Source organism: Nomascus leucogenys, chromosome 8 (assembly GCF_006542625.1).
Source record: "Nomascus leucogenys isolate Asia chromosome 8, Asia_NLE_v1, whole genome shotgun sequence".
Classification (NCBI taxonomy): Eukaryota; Metazoa; Chordata; class Mammalia; order Primates; family Hylobatidae; genus Nomascus; species Nomascus leucogenys.
In genome coordinates, this window is record NC_044388.1 from 13,917,631 (window position 1) to 13,940,921 (window position 23,291).

At 40.1% G+C, this 23,291-nt stretch overlaps 1 protein-coding gene and 1 pseudogene across 2 annotated transcripts in view; one reads left to right on the forward strand and one right to left on the reverse strand.

Moving 5' to 3' along the window:
- The window catches only part of NCK1 (NCK adaptor protein 1), a 77,973-nt gene that overhangs the window by 41,420 nt on the left and 13,262 nt on the right, over nt 1-23,291 (reverse strand). The window lies entirely within an intron of this gene.
- LOC105740125 lies at nt 85-9,205 on the forward strand (annotated as a pseudogene).

A 23,291-nucleotide genomic window follows, 5' to 3' on the forward strand; every position in this document is an offset into this window, starting at 1 on the left:
TTACCGGTTCCTAGCTTATTAGGCACACAAAGATCTGGGGACTGAAGCTGATGCCACATATATAATGATATAATACCTGTAGCAATGAGGACAATAGGTAAGATTCTATGTTCTCACTTTGTTACAGTCTGAGTCATGGACAGTATTCAATTATCAATTCATCAAAAAAACAGGAAAGGGAGGAACTTCAAGATGGCTGACTACATGCATATGGTACTTGCCTCTTCCATGGAAAGGGAACAAAACAGTGAGGAGATAATCACACTTCAAATAGATCACCTAAGAGAGAACACTGGAATTCAGCAGAGTGGTGACGAGAAGCACTGAAAGCAAGAAAGGAGGAGGAGGCAAGGCAGCCTGCTCAACTAGGATCAGGGGAGAGCTGAGAGACCTCCAGCGGTCCACAGTCCCACCAGACTCTTAGAATCCTAGCCATGGGAGAAGCCCTCAAGTGCTGCAGGCCCTGAGTCTAACATAAAGAGGTGCCTAGAAACCATGCAACAACATTATTCCAGAGAGAGCTCACGCTAAGTCCCACAAACCTAAGCAGGTACAGTGTACCTTCATTTTGAGAGCCCAGCCCCCACCAGACTTTGTCATGCCCAGGAACCCAACAGACCCTGCATTTCCACATCCCTGGAGACCCCACTGACATTCTCCACCTATAGCTGCTCCATAGGGTCCAAGACCACAGCCACTGGCAGCAACTGTCTCCTTACACTGCAGCAAAGGGGGACCTGTGCATTTTCATGCACTGAGGAAAAATTCTACTGCCTGCAATAGCTGCTGCAGCAGCAGGAGCAAGGCACAATCAAAGTATGTGACCCCGCATGCCACCTGCCTATGAATGCTCCCACTGACAGCAACCCCACCCTTCCCGGTAACAAGGCCATGGCACAAGCCCTGCTGTTGCCACCAGAGCATTCTGATGGCAGTCTGAGGATCACTCTCCCCTGCCTACCACAGCCAGTACCTGCACGTACCAGTGGGGAACCTAAGGACAGGCTCCTACAACCTGGCTCCATCCCCCTCAGTACCCAAGCATGCAATCCGTGGGCCTGGGGATCACCTAGCATAGACCACCACTGTTGGCACCTAAGCGCTCCTCCCAGGGTCTGAGATTGGACTTATTCAACCTGCCTCTACCACCACAGCTGGCAACTAACCACACGTGCCACCTGCAAGCCTGGGGGATTGGCCTGTCCAGTCCATCACAGCCACTGCCTACACCAGCACAGACAGCTTGGGTCCTAAAGGTTACCCCACCACTGCTACTGCCATCATCCACACCATGCCCACTGCACAGGGGTTTAAAAACCTGTCAACCTGCCTGGCTCACCTGTGCCACTCCTGGTACCCAAGCAAGATACCTGGAGGCTCAAAAATTGGCTTACCTGAACCTGTAATACTGGTGCCAGCATACACTGCCCTGAAGCCCAAGGACAGGCAATTTCAACCCACTGGTGCCACCACTGGGGCCTGAGAGCTGGCCTACTTGGCAACCCAGACCTCAGCAAAACCTTATCACAGGCCAGGCATGGTGGCTCACACCTGTAATCCTAGCACTTTGGGAGGCTGAGGCGGGAGGATCACTTGAGCTCAGGAATTCGAGACCAGCCTGGACAACAGAGTGAGACCTCTTTTATTGAAAGTTAAAATTTTCTTTTACAAAAAACTGTATCACAGCCTCCACTAACAACCACAATCTATGCCACCTAAGAAATCACAGACACCACTGACACCACTCACATTGAAAGAAATCACACAGAGACTACACTATGACACATACCTAGAATCAAAGCCAAAGTGCCATATTCAACCAACACCACAAATACATCTTCAGGAAAATGTCCTCCCCATGAAAGAAAATTCAAAAAATTAGAAGGAGCAACTGTTACACCAGCAGCATAGATACCAGTGTAAGGACACAGGAAACATGAAAAAGCAAGGAAATACGACACCTCCAAAAGACCACAATAATTCACAGGCAATACATTCCAATCAAAAAAATCTGGCCAGGTGCGGTAGCTCAGACTTGTAATTCTCGCACTTTGGGAGACTGAGGCAGGCAGATTGCTTGAGCCTAGGGGTTCAAGACCAGCCAGGGCAACAGAGTGAGACCCCATCTCTAAAAAAATACAAAAATTAACCAGGTGTGGTGGCATGCACCTGTAGTCCCAGCTACTCAGAGGCTGAGGTTGAGGGATTACCTGAGCCCAGGGAGGTCAAGGCTGCACTGAGCCATGATCACACCACTGCACTCCAGCCTGGGCAACAGAGTGAGACCCTGTCTCAGGGGGGAAAAAAAGAAATTTATGAAATCCCAGAAAAATAACTCAAATACTGATTTTAAAGAAGCCCAGTAAGATACAACAGAATTCTGAGGCCAGACACTGTGACCCTTGTCTGTAATCCCAGCACTTTGGAAGGCTAAGGCAGGCAGATCACCTGAGGCCAGGAGTTCAAGACCAACCTGGCAGAACCCCATCTCTGTCTCAAAAAAAAGATACAAGAGAATTCTGAAAAACAATACAAAAAATTCAGGAAAACAATTCAGGATATGGGGAGAAATTTACTAAAGAAACTAGATATCACAAAGGAAAATCAGGTTGGGGACAATGGCTGACGCCTGTAATCAATCCCAGCACTTTGGGAGGCCAAGGCAGGTGAATTACTGGAGGTCAGGAGCTCAAGACAAGCCTGGCTAACACGGTGAAATACCGTCTATACAAAAAATACAAAAAAATTAGCCAGGTGTCGTGGCAGGCACCTGTAGTCCCATCTACTTCGGAGGCTGAGGCAGAAGAATCACTTGAACCTGGGAGGTGAAGGTTGCAGTTAGCTGAGATCGTGCCACAGCACTCTAGCCTGGGAAACAGAGCGAGACTCCATCTCAAAAAGAAAAAAAAAAAAAAGGAAAAACCAAACAAGAATTCTGGAACTGAAGATTTCACTGAATGAAATACAAACTGCATTTGAAAGTGTCAACAATAGACTAGATTAAGCAGATAAAAGATTTTCAGAACATTAAGAAAGGCCCTTGGAAATGAGTCAGTGAGACAAAAAGTAATAATTTAAATTAAAAAAAATGAGAAAAGCCTGTGTGACATATGGAACACCATTAAGTAACCAAATATTCAAATTTTCAGTGTCTCAGGAGAATAGAAAACAAAAATGTTAGAAAACCTGTTCAATAAAATAATAGGTAAAAATTTTCCAAGTCTAGCAACAGATTTACACATCAGATACACCAAGTTCAGGGATCTCTAAGTAAATACAAATTAAAAAGGTCTTCTCCACAGCACATTATATTCAAACTGTCAAAAAATCAAATACACAGAATTCTAAAAATGGGAAGAAAAGCATCTAGTCGCTTATAAAGGAACACCCATCAAACTAACAGTGGAATTCTCAGCAGAAACCTTATAGGCCAGTAGAGAATGAAATGATATATTCAAAGTGCTGAAAGAAGGCCAGGTACAGTGGCTCACGCCTGTAATCCTAGCACTTTGGGAGGCTGAGGCAGGTGGATCACTTGAGGCCAGGAGTTCAAGACCAGCCTGGCCAACATGGTGAAACCCTATCTCTAACTAAAAATACAAAAATTAGCTGGGCATGGTGATACATTCCTGTAATCCCATATATTCAGGAAGCCAAAACAGAACAATCACTTGAACCCAGGAGGCAGAGGCTGCAGTGAGCTGAGATTGCACCACTGCACTCCAGCCTAGGTGGCAGAGCAAGACTCTGTCTAAAAAAATAAATAATTTTTTTTTAAAAGTGCTGAATAAAAAAACTGTCAGTCAAGGATACTATACCCAGCAAAGTTATCCTTCATAAATGAGTAAGAAATAAAGTATTTCACAAACAAGCAAAAGCTGAGGAAATATATCACCACTAGACTGGCCCTAGAAGAAATGCTTAAGAAAGTCCTACATCCAGAAGCCAAAGAACCCTATCTACCATCACGAAAACACACAAAAATATAAAAACCACTGATAGATCAAACACAAACAAGGAAGAGACTCACAACTACAAAAAACCACCAAACCAAAATAATAATTAATGAGAGACAAAGACGGAATAGATGATATACAGAACAGCCATAAATCAATCAATAAAATGACAGAAATAAGCCTTCACATATCAATAACTCTGAATGTAAACTGATCAAGCTTTCCACTTAAAAGACACAGACTAATTTGGCCGGGCACGGTGCGGCTCACACCTACAATCCCAGCAATTTGGGAGGCTGAGGCAGGCAGATCACCCGAGGTCAGGGGTTCAAGACCAGGCTGGCCAACATGGTGAAACCCCATCTGCACTAAAAATACAAAAATTAGCCAGGCGTGGTGGCAGGTGCCTGTCATCCCAGCTACTCGGGAGGCTGAGGCAGGAGAATCGTTTGAACCCAGGAGGCAGAGGTTGCAGTGAGCCAAGACCGCACCACTGTACTCCAGTCTGGGCAACAAGAGCAAAACTCCATCTCAAATAAATAAGATAGATACTGATTGAACAGATTTTTTTAAATGTTTTTAAAGCATGACCCAACCATATACTACCTACAATAAACTCATCTCACCTGTAAAGACATACAGGCTGAAATTAAGGGATGGAAAAAGATATTCCATGCAAACAGAAACCAAAGGTGACTAGAAGTAGCTATATCCGTATCAAACAAAACAAAAACTTTAAGTCAAAAACAGTAAAAAGAGACAAAGAAAGTCATTATATAATAGTAAAGGGAAAAATTCAGGAGGAGGATATAACAATTCCAAACATATAAGGCACCCAACACTGGAGCACCCAGATATATAAAGCAAGTATTATTAGATCTGTAAGGAGACATAGATTCCACTACAATAATAGTTAGGGACATCAGCACCCCACTGTGAGCATTAAATGGATCATGTAGATAAAAAAATTAAGAAAGGCACACTGGATTTAAACTACATATTAGACCAAACAGACCTAACAGACATTTACAGAACATTTCATCTAACATCTACAGAATACACATTCTTTTCATCAGCATATGGAACATTCTCCAGGATAGATCATGTCAGGACACAAAACAAGTGTCAACAAATTTTTAAAAATTGAAATCGTTATCAAATATCTCCTCAGATAAGAATGGAATAAAACTAGAAATCAAGAATAATAGGCTGGGTGGGGTAGCTCGCGCCTGTAATCCTAGCACTCTGGGAGGCTGAGGTGGGCGGATTGCCTGAGCTCAGGAGCTCGAGACCAGCCTGGGCAGCATGGTGAAACCCCGTTTTTACTAAAATACAAAACTCAGCCAGGCATGGTGGCATGCACCTGTAGTCCCAGCTACTCAGGAGGCTGAGGCACAAGAACTGCTTGAACCCAGGAGGCAGAGGTTGCAGTGAGCTGAGATGGTGCCACTGCACTCCAGCCTGGGTGACTAAGCAAAACTCTGTCTCAAAGAAAAAAAACAAAAAAAACAAAGAGTTAAGAGGAACTTTGGAAACTATATAAATACACAGAAGTTAAACAACATGCTTCTGAATGACGACTGGGTCAAGTAAGACATTAAGGAAGAAATCAAAAAAATTATTGAAACAAATGAAAATCTAATACAACATACCGAAAATCTATGAGATACAGCAAAAACAGTGCTAAGAGGGAAATCTATAGCAACAAATGCCTACATCAAAAAAATAGTTAAGATTTTAAAGAAACAATCTAGCAATACAACTTAAGGAACTAGACCCAAACCCCAAATTAGTAGAAGGAAAGAAATAATAAAGATCAGAGCAGAACTAAATGAAACAACTTTTTTAAAACGCACAAAAGAAAAACAAAAAGCTGATTTTTTGAAAGGGTAAATCAATAAACCACTTGCTAGACTAATCAACATAAAAAGAGAGGACCCAAATAAAATCAGAAATGAAAAGAGACATTACAACTAATTCCACAGAAATACAAAAGATCATTAAAAACCACTACAAACAACGATACACTAACATACTGGAAAACTGAGAGGAAATGGATGCATTCCTAGACATAGACATATACAATCTACCAAGATTGAATCAGGAAGAAATACGAAACCTGAACAGATTGATAGTGAGTAAAGACATTTAATCAGTAATAAAAAGTCTCCCAACAAAGAGAAGTCCGGGACTGGATGGCTTCACTGCCAAATTCTACCAAACACTCATAGAAGAACTAACATCAATTCTCCCCAACTCATTCTACAAGGCCAACATTACCTTAACACCAAAACCAGACAAGGATGCAATAAAAGATAAAAAATATAAAAAAAAAAAAAAGAAAACTACAGGCCAATATCCCTAATGAACACAGAGATAAAAATTCTCAAAATACTGGCAAACTGAATCCAACAACATTAAAAAAAAAAATACACCACAATGAAGTGAGATTTATCCCAGACAGGCAAGGATGGTTACACAAATCAACAAATACGATTCATAACATCAACAGAATAAAGGACAAAACCATATGTTCATCTCAACAGACACAGAAAAAGCACTTGATAAAATTCAGTGTCCCTTCGTGATAAAAACTCTTAACAAACTAGGCATAAAAGAAACATACTTCAACATAACAAAGGTCATATATGACAAACCCACAGCTAACATCATACTGAATGGGGAAAAGTTGAAACCCCTTCTTCTAAGAACTGGAACAAGACAAGGATGCCCACTTTAACCACTCCAATTCAACATAGTACTGCAAGTCCTAGCCAGACCAATCAGGCAAGAGGGAAAAAAAGAAAAGGGATCCAAACTAGAAAAGAGGAAGTCAAACTGTCCCTCTTTGCTGATGATATGATCTTATATCTAGAAAAACCTAGACTCCACCAAAAAACTCTTAGTTCTGCTAAATAAATTCAGTAAAGTTGCAGGACAAAATCAACACACATAAATCAAAATGCATCCACCTGTGAAGTAGGGAGTGTTAAAAAAAAAATCAACATACAAAACCTGTTTCTATACACCAATAAAACAAACTAGCTGAGCAAGAAATCAAGAAGGCATTCCCTGTTTACAATAGCTATAAAAACTACAAAACAGTGGATAAAATAAAGAGGTCACAAACAAATGGAAAGACATCCCATGCTCAAGGATAAGAATTAACATCATTAAAATGACCACACTGCCATAAGCAATCTACATTTTCAATGCAATCGCTATCAAAATACCAATGTCTTTTTTCACAGAAATAGAAAAAGCAATCTTAAAATTCATATGAAACCAAAAAGGAGCCCAAACAACCAAAACAATCTTGAGCAAAAAGAATAAAACTACCTGACTTCAAAATACATTACAAGGTTACAGTAACCAAAACAGCATGGTACTGGTATAAAACAGACACACAGACTAATGGAATAAAACAGATAATTCAGAAATAAATCCACATATTTAAAGCTAACTGATTATATTAAAAAACAACAACAACAAAAAAGGCTTCTGCACAGCAAAGGAAACAACGAAGAGTGAAGGGAGAACGCCAATGTCTGGTTTTGGGCAGGAACTGAAACCCCCACTACAGCCAACAGGAACTTGGGAAGTGTAAATATCAAGCCTTGAAAGGGACCATGGTGCAGCCTGCAAGATGTAAGAAACCAATTACTCACAGTTTGGCGACTCTGACAGTGATGATGATTTTGTTTCTGCAACTGTACCTTTAAACAAGAAATCCAGAACATCAAAGGAGTTAAAACAAGATAAACCAAAACCTAATTTGAACAATCTCCAGAAAGAAGAAATCCCACTGGAAGAGAAAACCCCTAAAAAAAAGGATGGCTTTAGATGACAAGCTCTACCAGAGAGACTTAGAAGTTGCACTAGCTTTATCAGTGAAGGAACTTTCAACAGTCACCACTAATGTGCAGAAGTCTCAAGATAAAAGAGTTGAAAAACATGGCAATAGTAGAACAGAAACAGTGGGTAAGTCTCCTCATATCTCTAATTGCAGTGTAGCCAGTGATTATTTAGATTTGGATAAGATTACTGGGAAAGACAATGGTGGTATTCAAGGGAAAAGAAAAGCAGCATCTAAAGCTGCGGTACAACAGAGGAAAATTTTTCTGGAAGGCAGTGATGGCAATAGTGCTAATGACACCAAACCAGACTTGGCAACTGGTGAAGATTCTGAGGACGATTCTGATTTTGGTGAGAGTGAGGACATCTATGAGAAAAAGTAAAGTTAAAGAAATTAAAAAAAAAAAAAAAAGAAGTGAAGATAAAATCCCCAGTAGAAAAGAAAGAGAAGAAATCTAAATCCAACTGTAATACTTTAGTGACTTTGGTAGACTGCTCTGGCTGCCATCAAATCAGAATCTTCAGTCCTCGCCAAAAGAGATTTATCTTTCTTCAGATGCCATTAGGAAACCATTACAAATACGCAGTCCTTCAGCTGAAAGCAAGAGACCTGAATGGTTCTACCAGCATCTGGAAGTGGCAGTAATAGCAGCAGCGCACTGGCAGGAGTGTCCATGAAGTCTCCAAATCAGAGTCTCTGCTGTGGCTTGTCCAGATCAGCACCAGTTAAACCTTTGCATCCAAATGCTACTACTAGAGGCTGACTGTGGTACCAGAGAAATGTTTGGCTGAAAGAAGCACAGCTTTACAAGGGTGTTTATATTTGATTTGTGTTTATATCTGAGGCAGGTATTGTAATATAAAGGAATCCATTACCCATGTCCTATAAATGATCTCTAGCCATTTTATGATTATGTTCTCTGTAAAGCTCTTCAAGATCTCAGTGAGAGCTTTGTAAGAATTATCTTCTCATGCCTTTCCTTCTGAAGAGCATATTCTATTTTCCTGTCAGTTTGACATGGAGGAAGTCCACATCACATGCCATTCTTTTCTAGTTACATGATGTGCCTTTCTAGCTTTGTCTAGTTTATAGCACCTTAGCGTTAACCATTCGGTTTTATCTCGCACAGGGAAACATTCTAAATCTTTCATAAGACATTTCTGAAATCTTGTAAGCTACTTAAGCTACATTATCAGTTTTATTGCAAAGATGTTTTGTATTTTAGCCAAATCTTTTTATAGTAAGAGTTTAGAAGTATTTTACACACTAAAATGGTTGCTGTATTATGGCATGTGTCTCCTATTTAGATGGTTATTCTATAGCAAATAGAATTTAAAGACATTTAGTGATATCTTCATTGTCAAAACCTTTAATAAAAGTGGAAATGTTTTGAAATGCTTTTTTCTTGATACCACTGCATCCACTTTTTTTTTTTTTTTTTTTTTTTTTTTTTTTTTTTTGAGAGGGAGTCCGCTCTATCACCCAGGCTGGCATGATCTCCGCTCACTGGAACCTCCGCCTCCCAGGTTCAAGTGATTCTCATGCCTCAGCCTCCCCGAATAGGTGGGATCACAGGCAACCAACACCACACCCAGCTAATTTTTGTATTTTTAGTAGAGACGGGGTTTCACCATGTTGGCCAGGCTGGTCTTGAACTCCTGGCCTCAAGCGATCTGCCCGCCTTGGCCTCCCAAAGTGCTGGGATTACAGGTGTGAGCCACTGCACCCCACCAACAGCCACCTGCTTCTGACTGTCCACACTTCATGATAAAATGAGAGCTCTGCAAAAATGTTAGCCTTTTTCTTGTAAATATAAACAAGGGAAAGCTGTTTCTTCAAATAGTAACTTTTTGTTAAGCCAGTTCTTCAGAAAGTATTTGTCAAGTATTTAGTCATCCCTATTATGATATTAGATAATACAGCTTTTTAGGATGCTTAGATCTCAATTTACTGTGAAAAACAATTGTAATCAATATTTTATATTTATGGTGAGAATTTCAACTAGCTTCTGATCAATTTTTATAAAAAATTTTCAAATCATATTAACCATTAAAAATGTATAATAACTCAGTTCTCAGTTTATGGGAACATCTATGTTAACGTGAAAATAATCAATTTAGAATTGTGATTAAAGTGAGCATTTGTCTAAAAAAAGGGTGAAAAGACAATCTGCTGAATGGGAGAAAATATGTGCACTATTCAACAAGTGACTAATACCTAGAATATACAAGGAACTCAAACAACAAAAACAAAAACCCCACCAATAATCCCATTTAAAAGTAGGCTAAGGACATGAATAGATATTTTTCAAAGGAAGGCATACAAATGGCAAACAAGTATATGAAAAAATGCTCAACATCACTAATCATTAGGGAAATGCAAATAAAAGCCACATGAAATATCATTTCGCCCAAGTTAAAATGGCTATAATTTAAATAACAAAAAAGGCCAGGTGTGGTGGCTCACATCTGTAATCTCAGCACTCTGGGAGGCCAAGGCAGGTAGATCACTTGAGGTCAGGAGTTTCAGACCAGCCTGGCCAACATATGGCAAAACCCCATCTCTACTAAAAATACAAAAAATTAGCCGGGCATGGTGGTGCGTACCTGTAGTCCCAGCTACTTGGGAGGCTGAGACAGGAGAATCACTTGAACCTGGGAGGCAGAGGTTGCAGTGAGCTGAGATCACACCACTGCACTCCAGCCTGGGCGACAGTGATTCTGTCTCAAAATAATAAATAAAAGTAAAACAAAAGACAAAAAAGACACTGGTAAGGATATAGAAAAAAAGGGAACTCTTATACAGTGTTGGTAAGAATGTAAATTAGTACATACTTTTCGGAAAACAGTATGAAAATTTCTCAAAAAACTGAAAACAGAACTACCACAAGATCCAGCAATCCCACTACTGGGTAGTTATCCAAAGGAAAAGAAATCAGTATATCAAAGGGATACCTGCACTTGCATGTTTATTGTAGCACTATTCACAATAGCAAATATATGTAAATCAACGTAAGTGTTCATCAACGGATGTATGGGGCCAGGCACAGTGCTAGGTCTGTAATCCTAGCACTCTGGGAGGCCGAGGCAGGAGGACTGCTTGAGCCCAGGAATTTGAGACCAGTTTGGGCAACATAGTGAGACCCCCGTTTCTACAAAAAAAAAAATTTTTTTTAATTAGCCAGGTGTGGTGGGGTATGCTTGTGGTCCCAGCTACTCACTGCAGTGAGCCATGACTGCACCACTGCACTCCAGCCTGGGTGACAGAGTGAGACCCTGTCTTTAAAAACAAAACAAAACAAAACAAAACAAAAAACAGATTAATGGATATATGTGGCATATATACACAATGGAATACTATTTGGCCATTAAAAAAGAATGAAATCATGTCATTTGCAGCAACATGGATGGACCTGGAGGTCATTATGTTAAGTGAAATAAGCCAGGACTAGAAAGACAAATATAATATGTTCTAACTCATTCAGTGGGTTTAAAAGATGATCTCCTGGAGGTAGACAGTAGAATGATAGACACCAAAGTCTGAGAAGGGTACATGGGTGGTAGGTAATGAGGTTGGTCAATGTACACAAACATATTGTTAAAGAGAAAGTATAAAAATTCTAATATTCTATAGCAGAGTAGGGTGACTATAGTTAGCAAAACTGTATATTTCAAAGTAGATAGAAGAGAGGACTTTAAATGTTCCCAACACATAGAAATGATAAATACTCAAGGCGAAAGATATCCCAAATACCCTGACTTGATCATTACACATCCTATGTAACAAAATGTCACATGTGCCTCATAAATATGTAAAATATTATGTATCAATAAAAAACAAAAAACAGGAAAGGAGAAGAGAAGCAAAGAAAAAGGATGGCAAACAAAGCAAGATGACAAAAATCTAGATATATCATAATTAAAATAGATGTGAATGAATTTAACTCATTTGTAACAGAAAATAACAAAAATAACATACAGGCTGGGCATGGTGGCTCATGCCTGTAATCCCAGCACTTTGGGAGGCCAAGGTGGGAGGATCACCTGAGGTCAGTCAGGAGTTAGAGACCAGCCTGGTCAACATGGCAAAACCCTGTCTCTACTAAAAATGCAAAAATTAGCGGAGTGTGGTGGTACGCACCTGTAATCCCAGCTACTTGGGAGGCTGCAGCACAAGAATCACTTGAACCCAGGAGGCAGAGGTTGCAGTGAGCCGAGATTGTGCCACTGCACTCCAGCCTGGGCAACTGAGCGGACTCCGTCTCAGAAAGTAAATAATATAAAATAAAATAAAAACAACATACAAATTCAACTAAAGCTGTTTATAAAAGTGAACTAAAACATTAACAGAGAAAAGATGAAAAAAATAAATTCTGGCAAACCTTCTTTTTAAAAAGGTGGTATGGCAGTTTTTTAAAAAAGGTGGTATGCCAATTTTAACATCAGACAAAACAATTTTATTGCAACTTTAAAAGGTATGGAAACATGATATTATATAATAATAAAATAAACTAAAAACATACCAAAGCCTTATACACACCTATCAAAATAAGGCAAAAAGAGAATTCCAAGAAAAAAATTAATCTTCAACCACTGCATGAGCCTCTAATTTACTTACATTAGCAACTGATAGATCAGAATGTCCGAACACAAGTATACACAATATTTGATCCACAAAGTTTGATCTAACGGTTATATAAAGAACCCTCCACCAAACAAAAAATAAAAATATAATTATTTTCAAGTACATAGGAAACATTTTCAAAATAAAGTCACAACGAAAAACAAAAAAATTTTCAAGGAACTTTTATCTAAGACCACCTTCTCTAACCAAGATATAATGTTGAAATCACCATTTTCAAATATTTGTTAACTTAGAAATGAACTTCTAAATTTAAAATGATAAACGATAAAAATCAGAACTGAATGACAATAAATGTACCACACCATCAAAATGTGGAGCTCAGCTAACATTACAGTCTTAATGCTCTTGAAACAAAACAGTAAGACTGAATATGCTTAACTAATATATTCTCAATCAAGAAACTAGAAAAAAAGAGCAAACCTAAAGAAAACACAAGTATGTTAATCTTCTTAAATTTTTTCTATATTTTATGATGTTTTGACATCTTGGGCCCTACAAACCTGGGAGGGACTGCACCTCCCAGGGTTACTTCCTAGAGATAGCAAGCAACTTGCCTCTGAAAACACCTTTGATATGCATCCAAGCAATCTAGAGTCTATACCACAACCATCTTTAAATAACTCTCGGCTGGGCGGATCTGGAGGTCAGGAGATCGAGACCATCCTGGCTAATATGGTGAAACCCCGTCTCCACTAAAAAAATACAAAAAATTAGCCGGGCGTGGTGGCGGGCCCCTGTAGTCCCAGCTACTGGGACAGGAGAATGGCGTGAACCTAGGAGGCGGAGCTTGCAGTGAGCCAAGATCGTGCCACTGCACTCCAGCCTGGGCGACAGAGCGAGACTCCACCTCAAAAAAATAATAATAATAATAACTCTCACACACCAAGCCAGTATTCCTTCTGCCCTAACACACCCCAGGGCCAGGTACCAGACAACCAGGGACCACACCTATAACCCCGAACCCACCAAAATTATTATTCAAATTATCCAATCTGAAATGTACTCAAGCTTGCCTACCCTGTCCAAAATTATTCAAATTATCCAGTCTGAAATGTACTCAAGCTTGCCTACCCTGTCTTGCCCATTCTTTTTTTTTTTTTTTTTTTTTTTTAGTTGCTGTTGTTCTTTTTGAGACAGAGTCTTGCTCTGTTACCAAGCTGGAGGGCAATGGCACAATCTCGGCTCACTGCAACTTCTGCCTCCCAGGTTCAAGCGATTCTCCTGCCTCAGCCTCCCAAGTAGCTGGGACTACAGGCACGTGCCACCACACCCAGCTAATTTTTGTATTTTTCGTAGACAGGGTTTCACCAGGTTGGCCAAGATAGTCTCGATCTCTTGACCTCGTGATCCGCCCACCTCGGCTTCCCAAAGTGCTGGGATTACAGGTGTGAGCCACCGCGCCCAGCCGCCCACTCTCTTCCACAGAAACCACAATATAGGCTCTGGCCTATGCTTTTCTCCTCCTCCTGCTTCCTGATCAACCTTGGTTCTTTCCCATGGGGCCTTCGATGACATGCCTGCCTCCTGTTTCTACAGTGAGTACAAAACTCTTCCTGCATGACAGTCTTTTTGGTCTCTGTATGTCTTACCATACACCATATTTTGAGACAATAAGGGAAATAAATAGCAGCAATTAACGAATTGGAAAATTAGAAAAAGATACCCCAGAGTAGAGAAGAGTTTCTCAAACTTAAGAATCAAAAAGCATAAACCACAAAGGAAAAGATATTATGGAAAAGGATAAGTACATTAATTCCTCTTATTTCTTCAAAATCAGCTTTGAGATATAATTCACCTACAAAACTAATTTTAAGTATACAGTTTAATGAGTTTTGACAAATGTATACAGTCGTGTAACCCACACCACCATCAAGATCTAAAACACTTCCATCACCCAAAAGTTATATTACGCTCCTTTACAGTCATTTCTCTCCAGACTGGCAATCACTGATAGGCTGTCATCAGTTTGCCTTTTCTTGAATTCCATACAAATGGAATCATATAGTTGACTATGTTAAAGTGAAAACTGTTTATCACATCCCCATTATAAAAAAAAATCAGTTTGTCGGGCACAGTGGCTCATGCCTATAATCCTAGCACTTTGGGAGGCCGAGGCGGGCGGATCACCTGAGGTCAGGAGCTCAAGACCAGCCTGACCAAGATGGAGAAACCCCGTCTTTACTAAAAATACAAAATTAGCTGGGCTTGGTGGCACATGCCTGTAATCCCAGCTACATGGGAGGCTGAGGCAGGAGAACTGCTTGAACCCAGGAGGTGGACGTTGCGGTGAGCCAAGATAGTAGCGCCACTGCACTCCAGCCTGGGCAACAGAGTGAAACTCCATCTCAAAAAAAAACAAAACAAAACAAAACAAATCAGCTTATTTCTGAAAAATATAAAAAAGTACTAATAAGATTAAAAAATCTAGCAAAATTAGGATTATAGCAGAATGCAGGAAACAACTTATCAGACACAGAACTGAGCAGGTGGCAGGATGGAATTGGAACCTTTGCATTCCAGGGGAAGTAGGATTTACACTTACTGTAGAAATGAGTTTGCCTTTCCTGCCCTGAGTGTCTCTGGACATTTACAGTACCTCAATGGTTTCAAAATGTTTGCTTTGCCAATCTGGGATTCACCTTAACATCACCTCAAACTAAAGGACTCGTTTAATGGTGAAGAAGATACAACATTAAGCACATGACCATGGCATCCACTGGTCCTACACCACACACCACATCACCTAGAAACTGTCAGGCTAACAAAATCATAAAGTGGTGCATTAAATTAAAAGCTCGATTAAGAAGTCATTCTGCTGGTCATTTGGGATGCAGCATATGCACTGAACCAATGGCTAGGGTATTATATCCCTACTACCTGAGATGCACGGGTTTAGAAACCAAGGGGTAGAGAAGTTAGACTGACTCTTCACTATCACTCCCAGTAACTCACTTACAGCATGTGGATTTCCTATCTCCACAATTTAAAATCTCTGCTGTACTAGAGATCCTGAGGGTAATGCTTCCACAGTAGGGGTTCACGGAGCCTAAAGCCACAACCACCACTTGGTCACTATGGGCTTCTCATACTGATGAACAAGCAGGCAAAGAAAGGAATAAATATACTAGCAGTGATAAATGACCCTGATTATTAGGACCTGTTGTACACAATGGGATTAGGGAGCAATCTGTCTGGAATGCAGGGTATTTCCATGCTTGCTAATAGGGTAAACAGGAAATTACAGCAACCATGGCTCAAAACAGGCAAGGCAACTAAAGGCTCAAGTCCCACAAGGATGAAAGCCTAAAGGACACAAGCAACTTAAACCAGCTTAAATGCTGGCCCAGCATAAAGGAAACCTAGAATAGGTAGTAAAAGAAGGTAATGATGAATAGTAATTCCTGCCTCAATACCAGTTGCAGCAGCAGGTACCACTGGCTTATATCACTAACCCTTCTCAAATTTCCATGGAAGATGTCAAGACTTGGTGATGGATTAGAATCAATGTAGGGTTTAAGTCAATCTGAGCAAAGCAAGATGTAGATTCTATCAAAAGTCTCATGCCTCAGAAACAAAGATAGAGAGATGGGACTTAAAACTAAAAAGCTTCTACACAGCAAAAGACACAATCAGCAGAGTAAACAACCCACAGAGTGGGAGAAAATCTTCACCATCTTTACATCTGACAAAGGACTAATATCCAGAATCTATGAGGAACTCAAATCAGCAAGAAAAAAACAATCCCATCAAAAAACAGGCTAAGGACATGAATAGACAATTCTCAAACGAAGATATACAAATAGCCAACAAACATATGAAAAAATGTTCAACATCACTAATTACCAGGGAAATGCAAATCAAAACCACAATGCAGTACCACCTTACTCCTGCAAGAATGGCCACAATCAAAAAATAGATGTTGGTGTGGATGTGGTGAAAAGGGAACTCTTTTACACTGTTTGTGGGAATGTAAACTAGCATGGAGATTCCTTGAAGAACTGAAAGTAGATCCAGCAATCCCACTCCTGTGTATCTACCCAGAGGAAAAGAAGTTATTATATGAAAAAGATACTTGCACATGTATGTTTACAGCAGCACAATTCACAACTGCAAAAATATGGAACCAGCCCAAATGTCCATCAATTAATGAGTGGGTAAAGAAAATATGGTGTGTGTGTGTGTGTGTGTGTGTGTGTGTATATATATATATATATATACACACACACACCATGGAATATTACTCAGCCATAAAAAGAAACAATGGCATTTGCAGCAACCTGGATAGAACTGGAGACCATTATTCTAACTGAAGTAACTCAGGAATGGAAAACCAAACATCGTATATTCTCCATTCATAAGTGGGAGCTAAGCTATGAGGATGCAAAAGCATATGAATGATAAGGGTGGTGTCGTGAGGGATAAAAGACTACACATTGGGTACAGTGTACATTGCTGTTGGGTGATGGTTGTACCAATCTCAGAAATCACCACTAAAGAACTTACTCATGTAATCAAACACCATCGGTTCCCCAAAAACCTATTGAAATAAAGTATTTTAAAAGTCTCATGTATAATCTTCATGCTCTCAGTCTCTCCTTTGAGTCTAGTTGTATTAATTGCCTAATGCTGTGTAACAATAGTGGCTTAAAACAACACAAATGTGTGATCTTACAGTTCTAGAGGTCATTAAGTCTAAAACAGCTCTTACAGGCCTGTTTGGCATTTGCAGCAGCCTGGATGGAGTAGATTACAAAGCTACAATCAAAGCCTGCGTTCCTTCAGGAGGCTCTAGAGAAGAATCTAATCTTTGTCTATTCCAGCTCCTAGAAGCTGCTTACATTCCTTTGCTCTTGGCCACATCATCAAGATTTCTGCTTTCAGCATCACATCCCTTTCTTGGACTAATTGATTCCCTCTGATAAGGACTGTTGTGATTACCAGAGCCCACTCAGACAATCCAGGACATCAGTAGCACAGGCAACTGAAAAGAGTCAAACTGGACTTCATCAAAATTAAGATCTTTTTAACAAACTTTGTATATGACAGGACACTAAATTAATACAGTGAAAAGGTAACCCACAGAAAGGAATATTTGGAAATCACATCTGATAGGACAGGGATATTCAGAATATATAAAGAACTCTTACAAGTCAACAACAACAACAAAATTCAGTGGTGACTCACACCTATAGTCCCAGCACTTTGGGAGGCTGAGACAGGAGGATCCCTTGAGGCTAAAAGTTCAAGACCTGCTTGGGCAACATAGTGAGACCCCCATCTCTACAAAAAATAAATAAATGAGCCAAGCAGTGGCATGCACCTATAGTCCTAGCTACTCAGGAGGCTGAGACAGGAGGATCACTTGAGCCCAGGAGGATGAGATTGCAATGAGCCATGATTATGTCACTGTATTCCAGCCTGAGTGATACAGTGAGACTGTCTCTAAAAAGAATAAAATAAAAATCCAACACAAAAATGGGGAAGGAATTGAATAGACACTTCTCCAAAGAAGATATGCAAACAGTGAATAAGCACATGAAAAGATGATATCACCAGCCATTAGAAAAATCCAAATCAAAACCACAATAATACCCCCTCACAACCATCACCATGGCTATTACTAAAAAAAAAGATGGCCGGGCGCAGTGGCTCACGCTTGTAATCCCAGCACTTTGGAAGGCCGAGGCAGGCGGATCACGAGGTCAGGAGATCGAGACCACGGTGAAACCCCGTCTCTACTAAAAATACAAAAAAAATTAGCCAGGCGTGGTGGCGGGCGCCTGTAGTCCCAGCTACTCGGAGAGGCTGAAGCAGGAGAATGGCATGAACCCGGGAGGTGGAGCTTGCAGTGAGCCAAGACTGCGCCACTGCACTCCAGCCTGGGTGACAGAGCGAGACTCCGTCTCAAAAAAAAAAAAAAAAAAAGATGATGACTACAGAAAATACCAAGTGTTTGTGAAGATGTAGAAAATTAGAACCCTTGTGCGTTGCTGGTGGGAAGATAAGATGGTACAGCCACTGTGGAAACCCACATAGCAGTTCTTCAAAAAATTAGAAACAGAATTACCATATGATCCAGCAATTTCACTTCTGGATACAAACCCAAAAGAAGTAAAAGTGAGAACTCAAATAGATATTTGTACACCCATGTTCATAACAGCATTATTCACAACAGCCAAAAAGTGGAAGCAACCAAAGTGTCCATCATCAGGCCAGGCATGGTGGCTCATACCTGTAATCCCAGCACTTTGGGAGGCTGAGGCGGGTGGATCACCTGAGGTCAGGAGTTCAAGACCAGCCTGACCAACATGGCAAAACCCCCAACTCTATTAAAAATACAAAATTAACCAGGCGTGGTGGCCCATGCCTGTAATCCCAGCTACTTGGGAGGCTGAGGCAGGAGAATTACTTGAACCCAGGAGGCGGAGGTTCCAGTGAGCAGAGATCATGCCATTGCACTCCAGCCTGGGTGACAAGAGCAAGACTCCATCTCAAAAGAAAAAAAAAAAAGAAAGAAAAAATAATGAAGGCGATGAATAAAAGATAACGAGAACAGAAACATTACAGTTTGAATTCTTGCTCTGTCATTTATTATCTGTGTAACACTGAGCAAGTTATCTAACTTCAGTAACACCTACCTACAGGGTTGCTGTGAGGATTTAACAAAATAGGTAAAACAGTACAGTGCCTGAGACATAGCTGTCTTTCCCTGTCCTCTTCTCCTACCTAATGCTAAAAGTTCTACCAATTTTATGGAAACATAAATTCAACGACAGTTGTATCTGAATTTTATGCTAAAGAAGTTATGTCTGTTCCAGGTGGCAAACAACTTAAAAGTCACCAATTATATGTAACTGGCAAGGCCAATTTTCAACTAATTCACTGCAAGTTGATATTAAGGCACAGGAAAATATAAACTTTATCTCTCAACTCCTTTTTCTCCTTCTCGCCTTCATTTTTAAACACTTCTCTCCTCACCTTCCTGCCCTTTTAACTTATCCTTTATTCCAAACTACCAGTCTTACTTAGGCTGCTATTTGTCAGGAGAAAAGGCAATGGTAACTTTTTTTCCATTTTATGTTAAGATAGAAAAAAAATGCTGAGCATGGCGGTGCACTCCTGTAGTCCCAGATACTCAAGAGGATAAGGTGGGAAGATCATTTGAGGCCAAGAGTTGGAGGCCGCAGTGCATTATGATGGTGCCTGTGAACAGCCACTGTACTCCAGTCTGGAAAACACAGTGAAACCTCATTTCTAAAGAAATAAAACACAATATATAAGATAGGGGCTGGGCGCGGTGGCTCACACCTGTAATCCCAGCACTTTGGGAGACCAAAGCAGGTGGATCACCTGAGGTCAGGAGTTCGAGACCAGCCTGGCCAACATAGTGAAACCCCGTCTCTACTAATAACACAAAAATTAGCCTGGCACATGCCTGTAGTCCCAGCTACTTGGGAGGCTGAGGCATAAGAATCACTTGAACCTGGGAGGCGGAGGTTGCAGTGAGCTGAGATTGTGCCATTGCATTCCAGCCTGGGCAATAAGAGCAAAACTCCGTCTCAGAAAAAAAGAAAAAGAAAGGAAAAAAAAAATGACTGATCACGTAGCTACAGGACAGTTCCAAACTCCGCCTAAGTAACTCATTAAAGTTCCCTAAACAAAAAATAAACAAACTTTAAAAACATGAGAATGAAAAGGCATACAAGAAAGTTTCCTTTGTGTTCACAGGTCTCTTATTTATCTGGAGACAAAACTGTATGACATCTACAGACTGTGACAGTAATTTCTTAGTACAGTTGGCCCTCTGTATCCATGGGTTCCGCATCTATGAATTCAACCAGCCGTGGATTTAAAACATTCAGGAAAAAAAATGCACCTGTACTAAACATATACAGATGTTTTTTCCTTGTCATTATTCCCTAAACAATATAGTATTAACTATCTAAATACCATTTACAATGTATTAGGTAATCTAGAGATGAGTTCGAGTATACAGGAGATGTGCATAGGTTATATGTAAATACTACTCCATTTTACACAAGAGACTCAAGCATCCTCAAATTTTGGTATTTGCAAGGAGTCTTGGAACCAATACCTCATGGATACCAAAGGACAAGTATATACGATCCATAACCAAGTTTTACTGCAAAAGAAAAAAAAAAGATAACTATATACTACCTAGAGCCAAGTTACTACCAAAAAATATACACTTTAAGTCAGGTGCTCTAAGAAGTTAGTGTTTATACAATTTTATGAACCCATGCTTCCATTTTAAGTATTCCCTCATTTGACTTTAATGTTAAATGAAAATTTACCTTCAAACTACTTTAAAGGACAATGTCTTTCAAAGGGGCACCTGCCTTATAAATGCTTCCGGAATAAGATTCAGTAAAAGGATGTGGTTTAGAACAGATGAAATACCACTGTACTGCTGCTTTTGTACACATTCAGATCAGAAAACTCCTACTAAAAACATGCCAAAATAAATAAATATTATGTCTATGGAAGCTTTTAAGTTAGCCATTCCAACTTTACAACATTCTAAAAAGAACATATCTCTTAAGAAAGGTTGCTATAAGGAGCCCAGAACCTTTTCTCCCTCTACAAACCCCTTAACCTTGATGCCTAACTGTATTATCTCACTGTATTTCACTTCAGAAATATTTACTGGACAATGAGTGCACAGAGTAAGTATGCTAAGTGGTTTTAATATATTGTCATTAATCACCACAGCAAACTGATAAAATCAGTATTAATATCACCATTTTTAACTGAAGAAACTAAGGCTTCAAAGGTTTAAGTACACTGGGTGCAGTGGCTCACACCTGTAATCCCAGCACTTTCAGAGGCCAAGGCAGGCAAATCACTTGAGCCCAGGAGTTGGAGGCCAGCCTGGGCAACATGGCAAAATCCTGTCTCTACAAAAAATTCAAAAATTAACCAGCCATGGTGGCATGTACCTATAGTTCCAGCTACTTAAGGAGCTGAAGAGTATCGAGCCACTGCACTCTAGCCTACGTGATAGAGCAAGACCCTGTCTCAAAAAAGTTTAAGTAATGTGCCCAAGGTTATAGCTGGAAAAGACAATTCCCTCCTTTTATAATTTCTATTATGTAAAATTTCAAACACACATTAAAGAAGAGAACAAACCCCTTAAACCCATCATGTAGCTAAAATCATCAACTCAAGGCCACTTGTCCATGGCCACAATATCCATATTCTCACCCATTCCTGTTTCCTTGCTTAAGTATTTTGAAGCAAAACACTTTTGCCTGTAAATATTTCAGTGTATACCTCCAAAAATTTGTCTGTAAATATTTCAGTGTACACCTCTAAAAAATATTTTCATCCATAAATATTTAAGTAAATATCTCTAAAACATAAGAACTTGGGCAGGCGCAGTGGCTCACACCTATAATCTCAACACTTTGGGAGGCCAAGGTGGGCAGATCACTTGAGGTCAGGAGTTCAGGTCCATTTAACTCATTCTTCACACAGCAGCACACAACAGCCAGAGAAATGTTTTTAAGATTTCTGCATTAATGATACAACAATAAATCTTACTTGGCAGCATAATACAATGAAAGTTTACATTTGGCCTGGCCAACATGGTGAAAAACCGTCTCTACTAAATATACAAAAATTAGCCAGGCGTGGTGGCAGGTGCCTGTAATCCCAGCTACTTGGGAGGCTGAGGCAGGAGAATCCCTTGAATCCAGGAGGTGGAAGTTGCAGTGAGCCGAGATCGGGCCACTGCACTCCAACCTGGGCAATAGAGTGAGACTCCCTCTCAAAAACAGAAAAAAAAAAAAAAAAAGGTCAGGCGTGGTGGCTCAAGCCTACACTTTGGGAGGCCAAGGCAGAAGGATCACCTCGAGACCAGCCTGACCAAAATGATGAAACTCCATCTCTACTAAAAATACAGAAATTAGCCGGGCATAGTGCCACATGCCTGTAATCCTAGCTACTCTGGAGGCTGAGGCACAAGAATTGCTTGAACCCAGGAGGCGGAGGTTGCAGTGAGCGAGGCGGCACCACTGCACTCCAGCTTGGGCCACAGAGCAGGACCCTGTTTCAAAAAAAAAGACAAGACAAGAACTCAAAGCTGTACTCTATCATTCTCATTAAGCTATACTTTCTTATAGAATAAATAAAACCCAAGGTACCCTCTGATCTCAAACTACTTAATAAAAGGTAACACTTCAGAACTTTCAAATGCATATGACAAGGAATAGCTATACTGGAGGCAGCCAACCTAATCATCCCTCTTTCTTGAAACTGCTGGTTTCCTTACCCCTACATTAAATTGGTTTCCCTCCCTCCACACCACCTGCTTCTGGTTTCCATTTCTGGCTCATTTTCCTTCCACTGAGCCATCTGCTCTTCTCACATATACCCTCTCTCTAGAGAGCTCGTTCATTTTTATGACTTCATCATATCACCTCTGGCCTAGGCTCTGTAATTTCAATTGTGTTCTCTAATCCAAGCTACTGTTCCTCAACATTTCTACTCAAATATCTTGCTATCACCTCAAACTGAATATGCATCAATCTCCAAAAATTGAATATGCATCATCTCCAAAAATCCAGCTCTTCTATCCTCTTTACCAATCTATTAATTATAATTATAAATCATTATCTTCCAATTCACCCAGGTTCCCCTTAAGTCACACATCAATTTGTATTGGTTTTTCTCTTGAAATGCCTCTCATCCATCCTTTTCTGTTCCATTTACACTGATATCACTAAAACTCAAGCCTTCAGCAACTCACCTAAATTATCCTAAGAGCTCTTGGTTAAAATTCAACTATCTCCATTTCAGTCTGTTCTATATAA